Raw genomic sequence first — 22,081 nt, 5'->3', positions numbered from 1 at the left:
CGTATTTTCGTGAAGAAATGAGACACATTCTTGTGAATTGGCACTGACTGAACTAAGTGTCGATCATCTGGTTGTGTTTATTTTTTATTTATTTATGCATTCGAACATGAGTCACGGTAACGGTATAGTCGGTAATTGAGCTGTTGGTTGCGGGCGAAGCTGCGTCCTGTTAACTGCAGTTACATTGAAGCAAGGTGCTTACACTATGTATTTATAATATTCCCAAAAAATAGTCAATTTATCATTTTTGGATCAAAATGTTTCGATTCCAATTAAAACGAATCAGGCGCAGTAACGTGCACGCTTTAACGGGGTTTTGTTCCTCAGCGACAACATACTGGCCGTTTGCTTGTCAGTTGTCAAAAGGTATCACACTATATTTTCAGTGAGTTGGTTATCGTTTGTTGATTATTAACATCAAAATATTGATCGTAAATGCTTTTGTTACGAGGATATTGGTGTAGACAATTTTGGCTTATGACGCCAATGATTCATTAAAATTGATTGCGACAGTATTCGTTCGGTTTTCGATCACCATGTTTTGTCACGATAGATTTACAGAATTATATTGAACTTGATTTAGCTCTGTTCAGTAAATGTTGGACGAAATAAAGATCATATACTTGATTCACTGTTTTTGACAATGAGAGGAAAAAAGATATGAAAGACTGAACGAATCTGGTTACCAGCTGGTTATAATGCTACGAATTTGCTCTCAAGATCTACCTGTACCACGATGACGGCGTGATTCGTAGCTAGGTTACAATGCGTGTTTAATTTACATCTATTTCCGTTTGGATTTCGGTTAAGAATGTCTCCAGACCCTAATCCATGTTTATCGCAAGGGGTGACAAATGGCTTGGTTGATTGACAGTGAGAAACATCCAATTGAACTCGAGGCACCTAGACACACAGTCACTGGTTTGCCTCGTCCAGGCTCGATTATTTACGGGACGACTTGGAGTATGATGTGGAAAATATATGTTAGATTATTTCTTAATTATAGTAATTGCTTTATACATTACTTATCTGTAGGTTGATGTACATGTATTATTTTTTCGACCTTATGTATGTGGATATCAAATGTCCACAAACATTTTTCCCCAGTAATGTTATGAACCTATATAATACATTTCATCTTTCGATTACCAATATAATGCTTATTGAATATAGTTCAAGTTATAACCTTGTTACAATGTGGGACATTGTTGATTTCGCTGCAGCCAGGAAAAGGAGACACCTGCATTCCAGAACATATTGAGGAATACACCAAATACACCAGGGGCTGCGAATGATGCAAACGTAAGCGCAGAAACTGTTGTTAAATACCATGAGCTACTAGATCAAGCATCTTTTGATGGGTTTTGTGGCTTTAAATGAATGCTAAGAATTGGATTAATATCTGCACTAAGCCACTGACCATTAAGTGAGTTGGGGTGTACCACCTTTTGTATTCAATGTGATGCATGATACCATTATACTATTATAAATTTAGTTACTGCAAGCAATTATCTGTTTTTAAAATATGTTTCCAAACACCTACAAATATATTATTGTTAGAATACTGATAAATCGTTATCCTAAATTGAATAATGTCTCTTCAGTAAAATGTATCTATACTATATATTTTTAATACCTGCTTTAGATTTATTTGGAATTTGTTTTATGTTTCAGAAAAGTGGATCAAGGCAAAACCCCAAAGAAAGTAGATTCTGACAATCAATAATTTCGAAAGATGTAATTGTTTTCCAAAAAATATTAAAATCTCCACAGAACAGAGTCTTGAAGTTCTTTGTTGACTGCATGTTGAAGACATGGCATGGATTACCATGTGGGTCATTGGTATTGTGTTTTCTGCAGTACATGCCTGAAGGGCATACAGTCCCTGACCATTTGTCATAATCATTTGTATCTTGTTAAGTCTTTTTAGTTGGTATTGTATGTTTAGAACATTGGCATCAAAACGTTTCTGGAACCATACAAAATCACGTGAATAAAACATTTTTTAAAAGCATTTCTGGAATATTTTACGAAAACATTTTAGAAACGTTATGACCAAATGTTTCTGGAAAATGTTTCTAAAACGTTTATGGAACCATACAAAATCACGTGAATAAAACATTTTTTAAAAGCATTTCCCTGAATATTTTACAAAAACATTTTAGAAACGTTATGACCAAATGTTTCTGGAAAATGTTTCTAGGACGTTTCTGGAACCATACAAAATCACGTGAATAAAACATTTTTTTAAACATTTCCGGAACATTTCGTGAAATGTTTTAGGGATGTTTTTATAACATTTTCGTGTTAGCTGGGACAGGATCATATGACGTGAAGCGATTACACAACATCAATAATTTCACTCAGTTAACCATTTTCTTACCTGATGGTCATGCGACGTTCCCAAAAAACAACCAATGACAAAATGTCTGGAAATGTTTTTTACAAGTTATATTTCGATCCAAAACCCCACTAAACAATTTACTTTGTTCATATATTTTCAATAATTTTACGGGAAATCGCACATTTTCTTAATGCTTTCTAGAATTGTGTTGAGAAGTATTCTGGTTTCAGAGGTGAGCAATTGAGACAAATCAAATGGTATTTGGAATGCAGAGTTGGCGCTGTGAGAAATGTAGATAAGTAAACTGTAACGGGTTGGTTGGTGTGGAAAACGTGGTTGTCAGGATGTTTTCAGTCCCATCCCAACCGTCAGTTTCCAAGAGATATTGTTAAAACGGATGTAAAAGAAAACTATAACAAATAATAAAAGTCAATTGAAATCTTTACTTCTTGTTGTTGTTATTAATACTGACAGTTACAATTTCAATATGTACATGAACTAACTGCAAGTCGTACTCTATTTTTAACGCTTGTCAGTTTTGACAGTTAGATTCTAGAATTAATTTCTACAAATTCTATTTAATCTACTCGAAAAAGAATAATTACTATGCGCAAAGGCAGAGCCAATAATGCCGCACGGTAATTGTTATTTAAAAAACTGTAAACAAGTCTATGCAATCATTATAAAATTTCTAAAAACTCGCTGGGCCCAAAACTACATCTTATGTTGAGTCTGTTATTTCTGCAACTCATTTGGATTGAGATTATATTCGTGGTGACGTCACTTCCGGACATACATGTAGCTGAAGACGCCAAAAGTTAGAGCGAGAAGAATGCGATTAAACACCAAATATACGACGTGACATTATCTAGGATGGATGTAATCTACTCAATAACATGTCCAGGAAGGTGTTAACGTAAGTATTTTGGAATAAATATATTTACTTAAGTGGATTTAGAGCATGAAACAATTCCGAAATGAACTACCCAACTTTTGATGACGTAAGCACCAGTAGATCGCGGGACTATTTGAGCCGATCACTGGAGCTAACTATAACTGTTAAATATTTCTATGAAACATTTAATTGATCTTATACGTACAATATACATAGTTTTTACACACAAGACGTGTATGTAATAATAAATAATCATATATTTAATAACTATTAAAACTTCAAACGATCGCGGGAACGTGGACGAAAACCGAAGGTCTTGATCGTTTTCGACCGAGCCTGACTATTACATAGATCATGCTTGTTTTGTGAATAAACCAAGAGAGACTTTTCCTGCGGAATCAGACAAGGGTTTAAAAGATTTAAGACCTTTAACTAAATATCGGAATTTATGTACACCAAAATTGTGCCAAAGTGGCATGTCCTGTAGGTTTCCATGTTCCTCCTGCTGACATCGCTTTATCCAAACTTTCTTCGTCTCTAAATCGGCGTTTTCTCTTGGAAATGTCAAAAAATGACACTTGGTTCTTTTGTTTGATGAACAAGTACATCCCCACGCCCACACAATACCCATTTTTGCGTCTTCAATAGGCCAAGAAAAACAGAAAATCACTTTGTTGTCACGTAGATTATTGCAGTGTAAACAAAACTAAATGGCGGCCAAGACACTAATTTGACGTCCCACCTACAGTCTGGCCTCAGCTTGTGTTTCAATATGCATACGCGCTAATTGGAGGTCATGGCAGTCGTTTGTTGCTTTGTGGATACCAATGAAATTACATATGACTCTTTTTTTGTGTAATAATGTACTTTGTAAGACTGTTTTTATGCCTTAAAACGTTTCCGTTCAATAGATCTCCTTTGAGCTTCTGTGGCATCACGAAAAACAACTAATAACATATCGGTTATTTTCATCGTGTATATTGTATATGGAGTCTGAGCTGATACTATGGTGTCAGATTCTAAAGTTACATATACTTGATACTGAATTTATTTCTAAATAACTGTAGAATTTATTATGACGTAAATATGGTCAAAGAATACCATTTTCTACGAGGGTGATAGCAATCTAAATTTTGAACTATTTAAATATATTTCCAGTGGCTTGAATTGGCTTTTATAGGGAAACAAAAAAATGCCATGCTTTAGAGAATAAGTATGTTAACAAAGTATAACGGATTCATTATTTCCGTGACCTTTCTTGTATATGTTTATGAACGAGGTAAAGACATTAATGTAAATGCAATATTGAACTTATTAAATTCTTCATCATCGAATAGGATAGAAATGTCTTATTTCTACTGTGTGGGACATTTCTACTTAATATTGAACCCTCTTTTCATCTACATGTTATTAATGTGAATATAGATATAAAACTTTAATGAAACAAACATATATCCCCAAATGCATCAGTGAAGAAACCCATGTACTAAATATAAAAAGTCATCGCCAAAAAATAAACCAATTTCGATTTTTAGCTGACGCCGATTCCTTTGGAGTGGCAAAATAGAGTCATAAAATTTTGTTTACTTTTTTTTTATCATACTTCGGAATGAATCAATGAATCAAAAGCAGTGTATGAAAGGTTAATGTTCACGTTTGTGCTCATCAGATTCCATGCACGTGTTAGGACACATGTTTCATAACAGTTTGTGGGTAGTACTCCAAGCGTGTGCATGTGATTTGGATATTTAGGGTGTTGTGCGAGTTTTGTTTAATATATACTAGCCACATAAAGAAACTGTGCACGGAGAAAATATAGATATAAGGGCACACCGTCCACATATGAAATATTGGTTTGAACACAGCAATTATTGGAGACATTCAAACGCTCATGCACGTGCCATGCGATATGACGTCATTGATGGGGGCCTATGGACGTGCAATGTGTTACTGCACGTGCATCCTGTGCAGCTGTACACAGCATGTGCAACTCAAAATTCGCTGTCACTTTGGAAAGCATGATCTGTGGTCATTCAAAAATTCAAAACTTCTCAGGCGCAGACACAAGCATATCACAAGCAAATCATGCCAAGATTGACAGCTTCACAGCGTCATGAAGCCATTGGAATGATCCGAGCGGGAATGAGGCAACAACAGGTGGCAACACATTTCCAATGCCATCGTAACACGATATCGGCATTGGTGAGGCGTTATCAGAACACAAATGATGTTGCCGACCACCCACATTCAAGACGTCCCCGGTAACGACGCCAAGACAGGACAGATGGATTCGAGTTACACATCTCCGACATAGGTTCCAAACGGCAGTAACGACGTCCAAGACAATTCCTGGACTGCGCCGTATCCATCCCAGCATTGTCAGGAATCGTTTACGTTAGTACGGGATTCGACCACGACGCCCTGCCATACGTCCCATCTTGACACACCGTCATCGCGTCAACCGTCTAAGATGGTGTCGAAATCATGTTCGCCAACCTCGAATATGGTGGAGAAATGTTGTCTTTACAGATGAATCGAGGTTCAACATTTCCCACAGTGACGGGCGCCAACGTGTTTACCGGCGTTTGGGAGAACGTTATGCACGAAACTGTATTGTGGAGAGGAATCGTTTTGGAGGTGGCTCTGTGATGATTTGGGGTGGGATAACAGCACGGCACCGAACCCCTTTGGTGGTTGTTCAGGGCAATCTCACCTGTGTTGGCTACAGAGATCAGATTCAACCAAGGACAACGCTCGTCCTCACACGGCTAGGGTCGCAATGGATTTCCTTCACCATAACAATGTCATGTTACTGCCATGGCCTGCAAATTCTCCAGATCTCTCGACAATAGAGCATGTGTGGGATGAAATGGAGCGCCGTCTGCGTCGTCTTCCACATCCTCCAGATAACGTCCGTGACTTGGCACAGGATTTGAGGAGGATATGGCAGGCCATTCCCCAGGCCTTCCATGCCCATTTGGTGGACTCCATGCGTCGCCGATGCACTGCTGTGATTCACGCACAGGGTGGTCATACCCGTTATTGACTTTGTGACATTGTCGTTTGACCCCCTACTCCATTTTGATCTTCTGACGTCATTGTAACAGATGTTGTTCAGGTCCCGTTGACATTTTCTTATGGTCCGATCATTCAGCTGCTACAGCGTCTGCATCATTTTGTTCTTGCTGTGTTGTATTTCAATCCAGAATATATTTTCTCCGTGCACAGTTTCTTTATGTGGCTAGTATACGTTCCAGGAAGATACGAATACCAACAATCAATAAAATGCACTTTAACTATGACTCAAAACGGTCGATCTACATATGGCGATAAGGCTGACCCTATTGATGTAATTTGAACAATTCGTATACAAATACAGGACACCAGTTTATATGAAATAATGCAACCCTCATGTTACAATACAGGTACTTGTGGATATGTCCACATGAAGTAACACTTCTGTCACTTTCTAAAGCACAACAATGACATCATGTTGTGTACCATCTCATGCACTGTGTCAGTCTGTGGGTGAAAATCCCGAGATGACCTAGCCATAGTCAAGTCCCAGAAATCTAAATAAACAATCTTGTGTTGCAATGGAGCAAATTCCTGATGCCAGATATCGGTGTACAGAAGACCCCAGTAAGATAACACTCCATGCGTCGCTCTGAAAAATGCATGTGGGCCACGAACTGCAATTGTAAAATTAGGAGCGCGTGCCAAGAGGTTCTCTGCAGATGGAACAAGTCTTTGAACATGTCGCCTAAACACATCCGGATGGACAAACGTGAAATGAACGTACATATATAACACTACAATGTCCTTGGTGGTGTTCGGGAGACGGTCCATCACTGGTTTGTGGACCTTTCATAGTGTCCACTTCCATGAAAGAATGGTAATTCGTGAGCATGCCTAGAAATTGAGAAATTATGTTTGAAGTCTGTGTCTGTAACAGGCACATGTCCATCACTGTGGGAAGGAAAGCCTAATATTGAATCAAGAGCACTTTTAAACTGATTACTCGTGGAATCACCATGAAGCCAGAGCGTTCTTCCTTTCAAGCATTGTCTGTAAGCATCAATGGTGCGAGGCAGTGTGTCACTACACAGAAGCGAATGCCACTTGTTCTGGTGAAAGAAACCATTCGGGGACTTTCGTTGCCATGTCTTTTCCGCCCGTAGTGAATTACAGGAAGTCGTAGGAGCCGATAGTTTTACATCGTTGGAAACTGTGAAGAGAAACGGGTTTTTATATGAATAATTCAATGTTGGCTACGTACATGTTCGTGCTTCTTGTGATGGTTGAACGTACCCTTTAATGAAACGGAAATCATTATTTCAAGATTATGCTCATTGATTCTAATTAGGAAAAAACGAAACCAAACCCTAGGAGCCCCTCACTTCCCGAGATACCTCTTAGTACCTCGTTTGGACCTCTCGAGATGGAGGTGGCCCAGTCAACAGAAGACAGGTAGAATTACTTGCTCCTCACGATCACGTGAGAGGTCTCCTGTTGAACCACTGGTTCAATCAGCCAACCTAGTTAATTTTAAGTGGAATTGCAAAGGACTCAGAAATGATTTTAATGGCATTAAATGTCTTCAAGAAACATACCTTAAACGTTCAGTTAAATAAATTTGACATTAGGCAGTACAATTGTTATCATTCATAATTCGCCCATCCCGCCAGGTGATAAAGCTATTGGAGGGTCTTCTATCTTGGTGGGGCTGGACGTGATTCACAGCCCCGTTACTCTCAATACAAATTTTCCAGCTGTCTTTACTCTTTGTTCCCTGTATATTCCCCCTGTATCTTCAAAATCTGTATGATCAGATCCCTAAACCATGTCTCATAATTGTACTTGAGGAATTCATTTCTGATAATAATTTGTATATTTAACAATATACTGTGTCTGTAAAACCATGGATCGAATGGTAAATAATAGCTTAGTTAGGTACTTTGAAACCAAAAGTCTAATGATTAATATTCAATGCAGTTTCTATCAAATCATTTTGTACGATTCGAATCTTTCGTGAAAAATGCTATTGTCAACAAACAACATGCAGTGTTAATATTTTTCGGCCTTGAGAAAGCTTAAGACGACATCTTGAATCATGGCCTTTTTACAGAATTAGCATGATTTGGGTCTGAGAGACTGTTTGCCACATTTTAAATCAATGTTTTTAACAGACAATTTCAAGACCATTATAATCAGGATCAGCAGTATTATTGCGTCACTTTATTCAGTTCTAGCATTTAAAGGTTTCTTTCAAAGGCTTTAAGTGATCCAGTAGATGGCTGCCAGTGGTCTTTAGCCTGGTTTTAATTCATATTAACTAATCTACAGAAATATTCGTTGTTTTAATATTGCTCAGGTTTGCTTTATATCTAAACTGTGACATTTACCTTACTGTTTTAATGTCCTTTGTCGATAGGAATTAAATCATAACTAACTTTATATTCTAACTCACTCACTCATTGTTCCTAAAGGTTTATGTATCCTCGGAGTCATATATGTTTACCTGTTACTATATACTGCCTTTGTAGCGCGATCACGTATGGATTCTGGGTCGAACTAGGTTCTCATGGAGCAATGCTTGTACTTATCAAGAACGATAAGTAACAATTTCTGACCTTGCTGCTTGTAGGTCATTGTCTCGACGGTATTGAACATTACTCATACCATCAACTGATGGCGTTGTATATCGCCGGATTTACAACATTCACTAATCACTTCAACTTCAGTTTAAAGTTGTTGTAACATGGCTACAGAGGTAGCCTAGTGGTAGCCTAGTGGTGGCCTGGTTGACGCCCAGTGGTATAAGCACCGAAGACACTGTTGCACAATTGTATCCCTTCTTTTAACACTATGAATGGATGATTTATCCACGGAGAGATACACACACGCAGAATGCTTACCTCCTCCAACATATACCTGCACTGGACTCTGTAACATATCTTCTTTTGAAGCCCTCACAGACCTGTGTTCGGAAAAAGCATATTCATTTGTTTGATTACAAATACTCTGTGGAAAGGTCAATCACAAGGATGTTATTAATAAGGAAACAATTGAGGATATGATTCACAATGGCATATGTGTTAGGTGTCAGGTGTCAAATCTCCGACTTTTAGGGTTTCGTCTCATATTAGTTGAAATTACCAACATACCACTCAAAGCAACTTTAAAATCAACTGACTGCCTCCCTTGTCCAGGGATAGAACGTCTGTCAGGATATCGGAAGGTCACGGGTTCAATTTCCGCTTGCGTCATACCAAAAGACGTTAAAATATTGTATTTGTTATTACCCTGCCTGGCGCTCAGCATTAAGGGGTTAAGCAGTAAATAGTCGGCTCGGGCTCAGTATACTGTGTCTGAGTGGGGTATTCATGATAAACTGCGACATTGTATCTCAGTTATCTAGCATTATAAAATCGGCATAGTCTAATAAAAGCGTAGACACACACACACGTGCATCCACGTCGCTAGAGAAATGCAATAACGCCACGTTAAACCAATTTTTACTTCACCTTTAAACTCAACTAACACAGCTATATTTTGAAGGTGAATGAAGTTAATATGATCAAAATTGAAAAATATAAAATATACATACAAACCAATAATACTTTTCTCGGTGCTGTTGAGTAGAAATCCAATTACATTGACACTAAATGAACGCGACCATGTATCACATGTTAACTGGTTGATTGTGGACTTCTTACAATACCAACTAGCGCCATTGTTCTCATTCGTAAAATTACACCACTCATTCGTCTTGAAGGAATCCTCTTGTCTAATTGAACACGTTGTTGCATCTGTCAGCTTGTTTGCCCGGAATTCAGATACAATCTTCCAGGGACTGTTGTGCTGGTGGTATATCATATAGTTGAGAACAATCTCCTCCTTCCTCGTAGCAATAAATGCCTTGATTGTAGCGCCTCCCGACCACACGGCTCTCAGTAGAGCAGTGTAACTTCCATTATTGAGGTCCTTTACCTGACCGGCAACGGAAGCTGCTGTCTCTCGGTTCTCCATCCAAACTCTCAAAAAATCACCTCCCGTAAATTTGCGGTTGCCATTCAAATCATTCAGATCTATTTACACTTGAATCTGCTCTCCTAAATTGTAGACTTTATTGGCGGGATTGAGATAAATGCGAGATTCGTTCGCACCTGCACACAATGAAGGCACAAAGACAGTTCCATAACGCATAGCCTCTTCTGTGAGATGTGTCGTTCCTCTTCAAGAAACGTAGCCCCTGAAACCAGTTATATACCATCACATTAATCGCCTCGCACATCCAGAGAATCGCCAAACCAATATATATTTAAACACATGTGGTATATACCAAACGCCAACGCCAGAAAAAAGTCAGTCTCGATTATCTGTCAAAATAGATTGTATAGTTTTATCTTCATCAGTTCAGTGGTTTCTGAGAAGATGACGTTTTCAGTACGAAGAAACGTAGTTTGAGATCATTTATCAGCATGGCCAAACACATGGTCAAATGAAAATCAACATTTGCAGTGTTTAAAAAAAGTGAACAAATGTGTTGAGGGCCATATACCGGCAAACCATATAGTAAGTTTGATTACGTCTTGAAAATAAATGGTCGTGTATGGTCCTTATTAGTTCTATTTTAAATGTAGATGTCGATCAGGTACACTGTGTTGGAAGTGTATCTGTTCATAAAAGTTTGTAAAATACTTCTCCCGTTGAGGTACATGTTACTAAAGTGCCAGTCAAACATGTTTTGCAAGAGAACACGTTAGTGTGTTTTAATATTAAACCTCACTCTAGTCAGCAAGAACACTTTTAACCAAAAATCCCCTGTGAATTATTCAAAGCCGTTGTAAAGAAATATTTGGACTCCCATAGTATTTGTATCCCCCGGTACTTCTACGATAACTAAATCATAGTAATTGGACCCCCATCCCATAGAACTATGGCTCGTCTGTGGCTATTGGACCCCCTCACCTAAAATAGAAACTTGATCCCCATTGTATTTGAACGCTCTCGTAGTAATTAAATCCCCAATTTGGACCCCAATTTGATTTAAACCAGCACAGTGGCTCTGATCAAAACTTTAACATATCACAAGTTCGAATTTCGCCAGGGCGGCGGAACTCTGTACGTGGCGGGTACTCGTTTTATACTCGAGGGCAGCGTACAATATTATACACTGTGGTATACAGCAGTGTCCTACTTCGTTATCCTGATATAAGGACTTGATTGCAGGTGAATCTATATGTGGTGTGGTAAACTCCCCTTAGTTTCTGGCCCGTCATTGAATAACCGAGGCAGCACATCACAGGCACCTGGTGTTAATATACAAATGATATTTATAACAGATAATTTGGAAAAAATATTTTAAAAACCTTGACAAGCCTAGCATTGCATTTTTCACTGCATATAATGTGAACACCAGGTGCTTGTGCAGGACATCAATGCCGACCTACCCAGTCGCATATGTCATGTTTTATCACTTGGTGGCCATGTACAAGACAGATAGACCGACTGTTTTATTTATGCATCATCAACAATCTTGTTATTTAATCGTATCCCCGCCGACGCTCCTCCTCGTATACGCGCGGCGGGGCGGATACGATTTTCATGATTGTTGATGATGGATTGAATGCTCTGTCAGTGAAAGGTACTGCCTTACAATTCACTAGGATGCCAATTCAAGTAACTACAACACTTTGCAAATTTTTAATTGAATGCATATGAAAGAAGGATACGTATTACGCACAAACCATTTCAATCTCGGTCATTTTTAAGGCTGTAATTAGGCGTGCACATCTCGGCCACAATGGACATTTATGTAACAACAACTCCGTTTGCATTTTTGTGAATGGATGCATATTTATATGAAAGAAATATACATGTTACACACAAACCATCTCTACTCTGTCAATTTTAAAATCACTTCTGCTAATATACTCTTCCATTGGAGTGATAGATATATCATCCAAAAGATGTGCGTGGGACACCACAAACTGTACAACAGAAGTTCATACAAAACCATGAAGACTTTGGCTTCCAAAAACTGCAAAACTTAATGAACGAAAACGCCAGTTTCCGTCACCTCGCATCCGAACAACATCCTTGGGTGATGCTTTTGCAGGCAGTAAAGTTGGGGAGCATTCATTATGGAGTGTTTTGACACTCGAGGCCAAACAAGCTTGCTTTTGCCCTATGCCAGTATTGGCCAACTGGATAATAAAAAAGGGGTTCCGTACCGCAGTCGACCCGACTGGGTTTTGCTGTTGCACTAGACGTTATGGTATGGACATCCGGAGCTAGGCTCCCCGACCTGACAAACTTGCTGAATATATCTCCCTCAGGCGGGTGTGATGACAACTTTCTTATCTTGAATGGGACCTTCGCTTGCATTTTTGTAGTCTGGCCTGATTCCGAGGTGAAGAGTTTGCTCCTTTCGGCTGTAGTTGAATTGTCCTTTGCTACTTCCGATTCTTTGTACAGTTTCAAATTGGAACCATTGATTATTGTCTTCTTTCCACGAAAACGATACGTCCCTTTGTTAAGTACGTCTGCTACAATGAACGGACCAGACCAGCGAGTTTTCAGTTTATTCTTTCCTGTAATATTTCCTGGAATTGAACAGCAACACTTTATCATCCTTCTCGAAAGATACCTTTCGAGACGGAGAATCATAGTGTTCTTTCTGGGTTTTCTCAGCAGTTGATATGTTGCATGCTGTAGTGGAGTGGCTATCAGCTAAGGCAACGAATGAACTTATTCTGCTTTCTAATGCACTGACATCATCAGCTTCAGATCCACTGGTATATCCAACTCAACAGGTTTCATTCTTGGTTGATGTCCTGTAGGCAAATAGCACCTGAGGAAGATGCATGTCCAAGTTATTTTGCGCTTCATTTGAGTACTTTACAAGGCTATTACATAGCGCTTTGTTGTAACGTTCAGTTAGGCCCCCTGTCTTTGGATGGTACGGGGATGTTATCTTGTGATCTATTCCAAAACGATCCCAGAGCTCATCATTCGACATATTGCAGAATAAACGACCTTGGTCAGTAATAAGCGTCTCTGGAATCCCAAATCGATCATGAAGCACGTGAGAATGCATATGAATATTAATGTGCATTTTCCATGTACAGTTTCTTTGTAAAGTATTAACTAGGTGCTTTTGACTTTGTACATCTTTGATTTCTGTACCATTCATATATGAGCTTGGTTTACGACTAGGGTTTACTTTACGGGTTAATTGAATAAATTCCGTTTTTTTTTCGGGACTAAATTTAACTTGCCAACTAACAGCCAATTCTGAAATTCTGTCTGAGTCATTATTGAGATAACGAGCAGCAATATCAGGATCTTCTATGATCACATACAAAGATGTAATACATATTACTTTTATTCCTTCAACAATGTCATTGACATAGATAATAAACAATAATGGTCCCAGGACCGAGCCCTGTGGCACACCTGCCAAGACAGCTTTTGGACCCCAGCTAGAGCCATTTATAACTACCTTTAGATATCGATTTTCTAAGTAACTATCACACCATCTCAATACATTTCCACAGATTTTATAATGTTGTAGCTTATTAATTGATCTTTGTGCCAGACTTTATCAAAAGTTTAACTTATGTCACAAAACACAGCCTTCATCTGAAACCTTTGCAATAAAGTCATATAAATATGTTAACTGATTTGAGGTGGAGTCAACGTGCGTGAATCCAGATTGTATGTTAGTGATCACATTATTATTATCATACATTTTTTCATTTTCTTTGCTGAACAACTAGTGAGCGCAACCGGTCTGTAATTTGTACATTTGTAAGGATTGGGGCTAAACTGTAAGCTGTGTTTTTAAGTACTTTATTTCCAATACCATCAGGGCCAGTTGCCTTTGTGGTGTCCACGGACTTTAGTATATCCCCAACTTCATCTTCCATCAAAATTATATTTACTAATAGATTATCAACTTTATCTAATTCTACGGCTGGAAGGTGCATATCAGGATCAATTTGCGAGATTGGTCCACAAAGAAGCAATTGAGAATAGAAGTAAATCTATCAACGTACTGGAATATTGGGTGATCCTAGTAGGTTCTCTAATAATTTGTGTAAGTCCATGCACCATTTGCAAATATTCGATTTATGGATTATTCTCTCGAAGTATATCTATATTAAAGTCTCCTGCAATTACAGTGTACATAATCATATCAACTGCGTTTCCTATTGATTGATCAATTTGTTCCCAATACGCTTCACTCTTATCTTCACGATAAACAATAATAACAATTAAATAATCACGAGTTTTGCATTTAACATGTACCCATATCGACTCTAGACCAACTATAAGAAGCTGATCCATATGTTTGACATACATATAATCTCTAACATAAAAAGCCACGCCACCCCCTCGAGTAGTCATGATATACAATTTTAATCAGTGACCACGATGTGTATTTAGGCTTTAAGACACTTCATTGTTTAATGACACATTCCGTCATCAGGTTTTAGTATCCATTGGTTGAGCTTTCCACGCACACACACACACACACACACACATACACACGCACACACACACACACACACGAAACCGTAAATCAAATTGACGAATATGTGCTAGTCCAAAACGCAGTTTCAGAAATTGATGTTTCTATAATAATCAAAATAACCCCAAAAATGTTTTGGTACGCTTATTTCAAATGTGCTGGTACCTAGAATCAAATGATGACAAACAGGCAGAATGAAAGCTCACTCCTGGTGAGATAAAATCAAAAACTCTGCAGTGATACTTACTTTAATAGACTTGATGTATTCCAGTTCAAGCGGAAATATACAGCAAATACAGTCATATTGATGAAACAAAGAATAGCACAACCTTGGAGTTTCTTCATGGCAGATTGTGGGCTTGAAGTGACAATGGTATTATCGCAACATGTGTTTAACAGGCGGTCTGTCAAAGCAGAGTTATAAATTCCATTGGCGCGTTTGAGCGAATGTTCATAGGGTTCTAGCTGTACTAAACGTGTGTTCTCATAACATGTTACTGACCTAGAATATGCACTAATATACTAACGTGTACTCTGTGTGTGTGTGTGTGCGTGCGTGTGCGTGCGCGTGCGCGTGCGCGTGCGCGTGTGTGTACTGTGCACTGCTGTGCGGTGTCAGGCAGGAAATACTTACTTTTTTATGCAAATTGCGTGAGTGGCGGATGCTACCAACAGGGAAGAACATGCTTGCACTTTTCGTGATTCATTCAAATAGTTTTCACCGTTGCTTTACCTTTCAGGTCCAAATGAATCTATATAATCAGAAAGTATTGTACCACACGTCTACATTTACGTTAAGTTGGGAAACATGACTTGAAAGGAGAACTGTCCAATTTATTTATTAAATGTTTCCTTTACACATAAGGTAGTGGAGGTACCACACATCGTTCTGTTTATGTCATGTTAGATGTTATATTAGCGGATGTTGCCGTTCTAAAGTCATTCTTTCATCGAGGCTGTATACTGAACAAGAACAGAAATTTAAACAACTGCAACACTACTGATACAAATATCATGTATTTGAATGGTAATACGAACAATAATTTTCATTTATTACTTTTAAAATAAACACTTATACACAATAATAAGTAACATTCATCAGTTACGCTCTTCATTTTATTGACCTTGTTTTCACTTACACTCTTGACAAAAAGGAAACGCACAGGTAGATTTTTAGTAAATTGAACCAAATAAAGTCGATATATTTATTTTAATGTCATAGATACAAATATGAAATTTTGGAGCTCGATAGTCACATGTTGTCGTTGTACAAAGGCATTGAAAACGGTTCATTGTCATGTCACATAAGGCCACACGATTGCGCTGTACTCAGTATCTCGTGTGAGAACTCTGCCCTGCGGTATTCTGCTAGTAACGCGTTGGTCAGTTGTGGTAGTGAGTTCAACCCAGGGGTGTTCGATTCGGTTGAGATCTGGAGATCTCTGGGCACGGCGTTGATGTTGGCATTATGGAGGTCGCCTACCGTGACACGAGCAGTCCTGTTGAAACAGCTACCTCTGGCGGTCAATGATTGGAAGAAGGTGAGGTTGAAGAATTTGATTCATGTAGTGATTTGCTCGTGCCAATTCTCGTGGTGTAGGATATGCCCCCATCCCCCAAACCACACTCGTCTCCAGTTTCTCAAATTCCAAGGCTGTAAGGTATGGCACCAAACCAAGCGTCGCTGTCGATGGATACGTTGCAAAACAGGGACGATAAATGGTATTCTGGTTCGGATTCTAGCCTCGCGAGGATGGTTCCTGACAGTCTGGTCCGATAACCTCCTCAAACCAGAGATGCGTCCTACCGTATCCGTAGCTGTGGCATTGCGATGACGTAGGTGGAACAGTCGAATATTAGCGATCCTGTGCAGGGGTGGTAACTCTTGGTCGGTCGGTTCTCGGACGGTCTGAAGTGGAATTGAACTGTGTGTATCGGTCACAAAGGCGTGCTATGGTGGTTTTGACGCACCGTTTGTCGAATATGAGGCCACGAACATTTTCCAATTACATATATCCAATTTATATACCGGATCTTTTGTGTTGTCAGGTTCAATTAACTACATACTACCTGTGCGTTTCTTTTTTGAGGAGTGTATGTGGACTACTCCGGAATGCTTTCGATTTCTATAATGCAGTGTGGGAAAATTAATTTACAATGGCTGTATCGATGTTAAACCTAAAAGTTTGAAAGATGCCATTTGTCTCAGGAAATAACTTTATAACTTTATTAGTCCTGAAAACTGAGGAATGTTTTTTTTTTCTGTGGGATTCTTCTTGGATACACCTGCCTAAATACAGCAGAGTTTAATGTATAGGGGCAATACCTTGAGATACATTTATTTATGGCATGGAAACAAAATAAACTAAACTGACAAATATTTGCTTCTACTGTTAAAAACGTTTCTATTGTTTCAAATATCACCTTCTCAGAAAGTGAAGGTGCTAACATTGTGCAGTGCATGTAGTTCTACAATGGGGTTGAGATCAAATCTTTAAGCGTTAAATATTTTTTTTCGCATCGATTGTCTGATCCAGACTCGATTATTTACAGACCGCCGTCACATTGCTGAGTGCGGCGTTACAAAGCAAACAAACAAACAAACAAACACTTCTGTGACGTTGTTCGCATTACCACTTTGCTAACTACTGAGTACATTTCAGATATTGTACCATGATATCGAAGAACTCTTGATTTTGATTGGTCAACAAAAGGGTTGCTTTTTGATACTGAAGCACCTTTTAAATATATCAAGCCTTTTTACACAAAATAATGCGTATGAATACATCCATAGATTACACATCGGTTCATAAATACATCCTGTCGATGTATTACACAGAGGAGAGACAGACAGACATAATTAATTTGAAGCATACTTACAGCTGATACATACAGTGTTTAAAATGTGCTCAAGCATTTCAAATAGAATTACGGGAGACTGTGTATGTGCAGGTAAAAGAATAATCAATTATTAATGAATTTTAAAAGGTTAAAAAAATGCATTCATTTGTATAAAAGCCATTTTCGTCGTGTTTTGGCACACAGTTGGTTCAGTTCATTTTGATTCAAAAGCACTTTTTTATTGAAGGTTTTGCACAGATTACCAGCTTCATTTAAAAGAGTCAGATCATCATACAACACTTAAGAGCAGCATGCACTTCATCTCCAACAAAATTATTTGGGTACACTGGACACAGTGTATCTTCAACTGCGAGGGTTTGATACCGTCCAGGTTCAGGTCTGGTTGGTGTCATCCCTCATCTAAATTCACCACATCACAGCATGTCTCGGCACAAAGGTCTGTGGAGTCATCAGTTTTAAAGTTCTTATGTGTTCTCAGTTTTCCCACGCTACTCCTTATCCTGTCGTTCCACGCTGCCTTTGCTTCATGAAAGTGTCTTTGAGTTTGGGATTACACAAATATAGTTATACACACAGCTACATTCTCGAAATAGCTTATAAGCGTTGTTCTGAAGCGTCCAGGAACAATTGTCTGGGAACAAGTGTCCAGGAACAAGTCTCATGTTCCTGGACACAGTGGTTGACACATGGGTACACAACAGCTTCGCGGAAAGCGTTAAAGTTGGCATGCAGCACGTGCTTCTTGCTGGATGAGCGCAAAATGCGCATGCTCTAGACAGTTTATTTCAGTTGGCTTCTGGCATTCATATGGGTAAGGAGTAAATGGATATCTCTCTCTAAGTTACCAAATAGTGAATTAGAATAGTACAGAAATAGAATAGAAATAGTTGAGAGAGTTACCCATTTACATTGTTACCATACGGCAACTTCACTTTAAGTATCAAATCCATTTCATTTGATCTTATCACATTTTCATTGTTCATTACATTACAAGGAGATTTCACGTTTAGTTGATTACAAGGGGATTTCACGTTCAGTTGATTACAAGGGGATTTCACGTTTAGTTGATTGCAAGGTAAGTTTAGTTTAGTTTAGTCTTCCACTGCGAACCAAGCGTTAACATTTCAGTTCTTGTGCTGACAGGTACCAATCCAAGGTCACCTTGGCCAGGGCTAACATATCATTGTTAACGCAATTTCAATGGCACACGCTACCCAGATGACAGAGATTATGTTATTCCCTGCAGGGACGTGACGTCACGTCACATCGCAGCAGGATCATGCCCGCCCACGTGTTGCACGTGTCGCATGTGTTGTAACAGGCTTTTCAATGCAGCATAACAGCATGTTCTGCCACAGCAGGCTGTTTCGCCAGACGCTTCCTCGCCTATATCAACGCAACATGTGGCAACACATGATATTGACATTGCTGATGGAATCGTTATACCACCTATAGTTTAGGGCGTGTCACTCTGTCTCCTGGTACCAGGTATAGGCTTGGTCAATGAATTTGTTATGATAAAACATTGACCAGAGGAAAGATCAAATATGATGTTGTTAAATTCAATAACATAACATTTATACAACTAAATATGAAGCACGGTTATTTTTTTCCGTCAGTATATATGACATATATTGATTCTAACTGATGTATTGTATATCACTGTTACAACTTTTTGTCATGGTATATCCTAGTTATAGTGATAACACTGCGTATTTAAATACATTGTCTACCACATCTGAAACATGATAAATAATAATAACAAATAATTGCAAAAAATATCAAGCTGTCAACAGTGAGTTGATCGACATCTCATCAGGGAAATTGAATCATCCTTCCCGGGGAGGCTCTCGCAGCTGTTGGCACTACACAGGCAAACAAATGGGGTTTTCGCGAGACTCTAACAATAACTCATAGCTTTCCTTATCAATAAATGACTCGAATTCCCGAAGTTGTTTCAGTTATCATAATATAAACTGGGCGGCAAAAGAAAGTATAGGTCGAGTTCCATGATCGATAAAAAATAACAAGAGGAGGTTTTGTTGTGAATTATAATATAATCTAGGGAGGGGTAACAACTGATTGATCAACCACAGTTTGAAGACATTGTGCAATCACAGGTAATGTAAGCTCAAGGTAAACAATGGTGGGGTAAGAAATTTCATTTTCAAAAGTTGTCTGAAATGTCACCAAAATGATGGCGTGCTCTAATCTGTCTGTCAAGATGGTCCCACAGATGTTCAATAGGTTTCAAATCGGTTGAGTGGGCAGACCAGGGCAAAACGTCAACGTTCTGCTGGTTTGAAAGTTCCGAGTCAGTCTTGCAGTATGGGGCCTAGCATTGTCGTGTTGAAACAATGTCCCCTGCTGTTGGTTTTGTAAGAACGGAAGCACAACTGGCTGCAACACTTGGTCTCTGTACTGCACAGCGTTCAGGTTTCCCTGTATAATCACCGAATCAGTCTTCTGACCTCCACAAATACCGCCCCACACCATGACACCTCCCCTGCCGAATGGATGGACTTCTCGAATACACGCCGGAGCCAAACGTTCCCCTCTGCGTCGATAAACTCGTTCTCTGCCGTCATTTCGAATCAAATTAAACCGACTTTCATCAGTAAACAGCACTCGACGACAAATTCCCTCTTGCCAGCGTCGAACCTGCCTCGCCCATCGCAGTCTCAGACGTCGATGTTGAGCAGTCAGTACCATTCCTCGGAAAGGACGATACGCTCGGATTCCAGTAGCACGAAGTCGTCGTAGTACTGTAAGTAGGCTAATGGGATGTCCCAACGCTGTTGCTGCCGTCGCCGTTACGAATCTGTTTCGCAGGTGAATGAGCCTTACCTGACCGTCTTAGAGTGGTGTTGTCACTCGGGGTCGTCCGGTTCTAGGCCTGTCCTGTGTCCCCCCTGTCTGCCTGTACCGTTGAATCAGCCTGGCTACTGTCAATGGTGTACAACCAAGCCTTCTGGCAATTTTGACCTGTGTTGCCCCCATTTCGGCCATACCTATGTCTCTCTCTCTCTGCTCCTGTGACAGTCGTGGAATTTCTTTTGTGGACTTTCATCACGTGTGGTTCTACCCAGCAGACGAACGCATTTATACAGCTAACATGCGCGTGCAGTTTATGCCATAGGCGGGAAACCTAGTTCACCATTGTTTAGTCACCGCACGAGCGCCGTCAAAGGTGGCTCGTTCGGGTGAGTTGTTTTTTGGTACCTGTTCCTGGGCAGTCATATTCCCAATACCCACTTTCCACTAGTTATCGCTGTTTTTTGGAAAATTACACATTGCCAGTCTATACTTTCTTTTGCCGCTTAGTTTAACTGTGGGAAAATGATAATACCGTTGTAGGCCATTTGCTTCAATCAGTTTAGTTGATCATTTGATGGTGATAACTATTGTTTTTAAGAGTTACATAAACCTGCTCCGTGGTTGCAACATATTAGACACCTGACACTGCTGTCTTCTATAATGCTGCTGCTAGTTTTGTGTCGTGACTGACTGGTGTTCTATTTACCGTAAAAACACAACGAATGGATGTCCTTGAGAAGGCCTGACAATCCTGATACTGAGCAGACATGCTAACAGAAAACCAACTCACGACTCTTGACATTTTGTAGAAGGAGGCGTTGTAGAGAAAGAACAAATATGTATAACAATATAGAAAGGCTAACTCTTTATGAAATAACTAACACATATGTATGTCACATAATGTTTGCCCGTCAAAATCCTGTACCTCTTACGTTGACGCTCAGAAGTTTGTTGCACACATTTATTTCGTATTTGGTTATTAAGACGATGTTTTGGCCCCTTGAAACCTGAAAATAATATGCACATAACCACGCAAAGAAACGTGAACGACGTCTCGGGAACATCGAAACTATATCGAGCTGGTGATATTTGGAGACAAGGAAGTGACGATGTCAGAACATACGATAAGGATGAAGTTTGATCATGTTGACTGATATACTTGTATTGAATCGATGAAGTTTGATCATGTTGACTGATATACTTGTATTGAATTGATGAAGTTTGATCATTGATGCTGATTATTTTCTGTCCTTACTCTGAGTGGTGGTTAATTGTGAGAGAGACCTAAACCCAGTGACCGCACAGCTACCGGACGGTGATCTGTCTTGTGGTAAAGTATGAGAGAGAGCCAAACCCAGTGACCGCACAGCTACCTGACGGTGATCTGCCTTGTTGTATAATATATGAGAGAGAGCTAAACCAAGTGACCGCACAGCTACCTGACGGTGATCTGCCTTGTGGTAAATTATGAGAGAGCTAAGCCCAGTGACCGCACAGCTGCCTGACGGCGATCTTCGTCGTGGTAAATTATGAGAGAGATTAACCCAGTGACCGCACAGCTACCGGACGGTGATCTGCCTTGTGGTGAAGTATGAGAGAGGGAGCTAAACCCATTGACCGC

General features: G+C 39.4%; 1 pseudogene; it reads right to left on the bottom strand.

Moving 5' to 3' along the window:
* Positions 1-6,203: 6,203 nt before the first annotated feature.
* On the bottom strand, positions 6,204-15,132 carry LOC139470894 (NXPE family member 3-like; annotated as a pseudogene).
* Positions 15,133-22,081: the final 6,949 nt, after the last annotated feature.

This window comes from Haliotis cracherodii, unplaced genomic scaffold (genome assembly GCF_022045235.1).
Source record: "Haliotis cracherodii isolate W230 unplaced genomic scaffold, xgHalCrac1.p SCAF_21, whole genome shotgun sequence".
Classification (NCBI taxonomy): Eukaryota; Metazoa; Mollusca; class Gastropoda; order Lepetellida; family Haliotidae; genus Haliotis; species Haliotis cracherodii.
The sequence above is the reverse complement of the archived record's forward strand: the minus strand, read 5'-3'. Positions and strand labels throughout refer to the sequence as shown.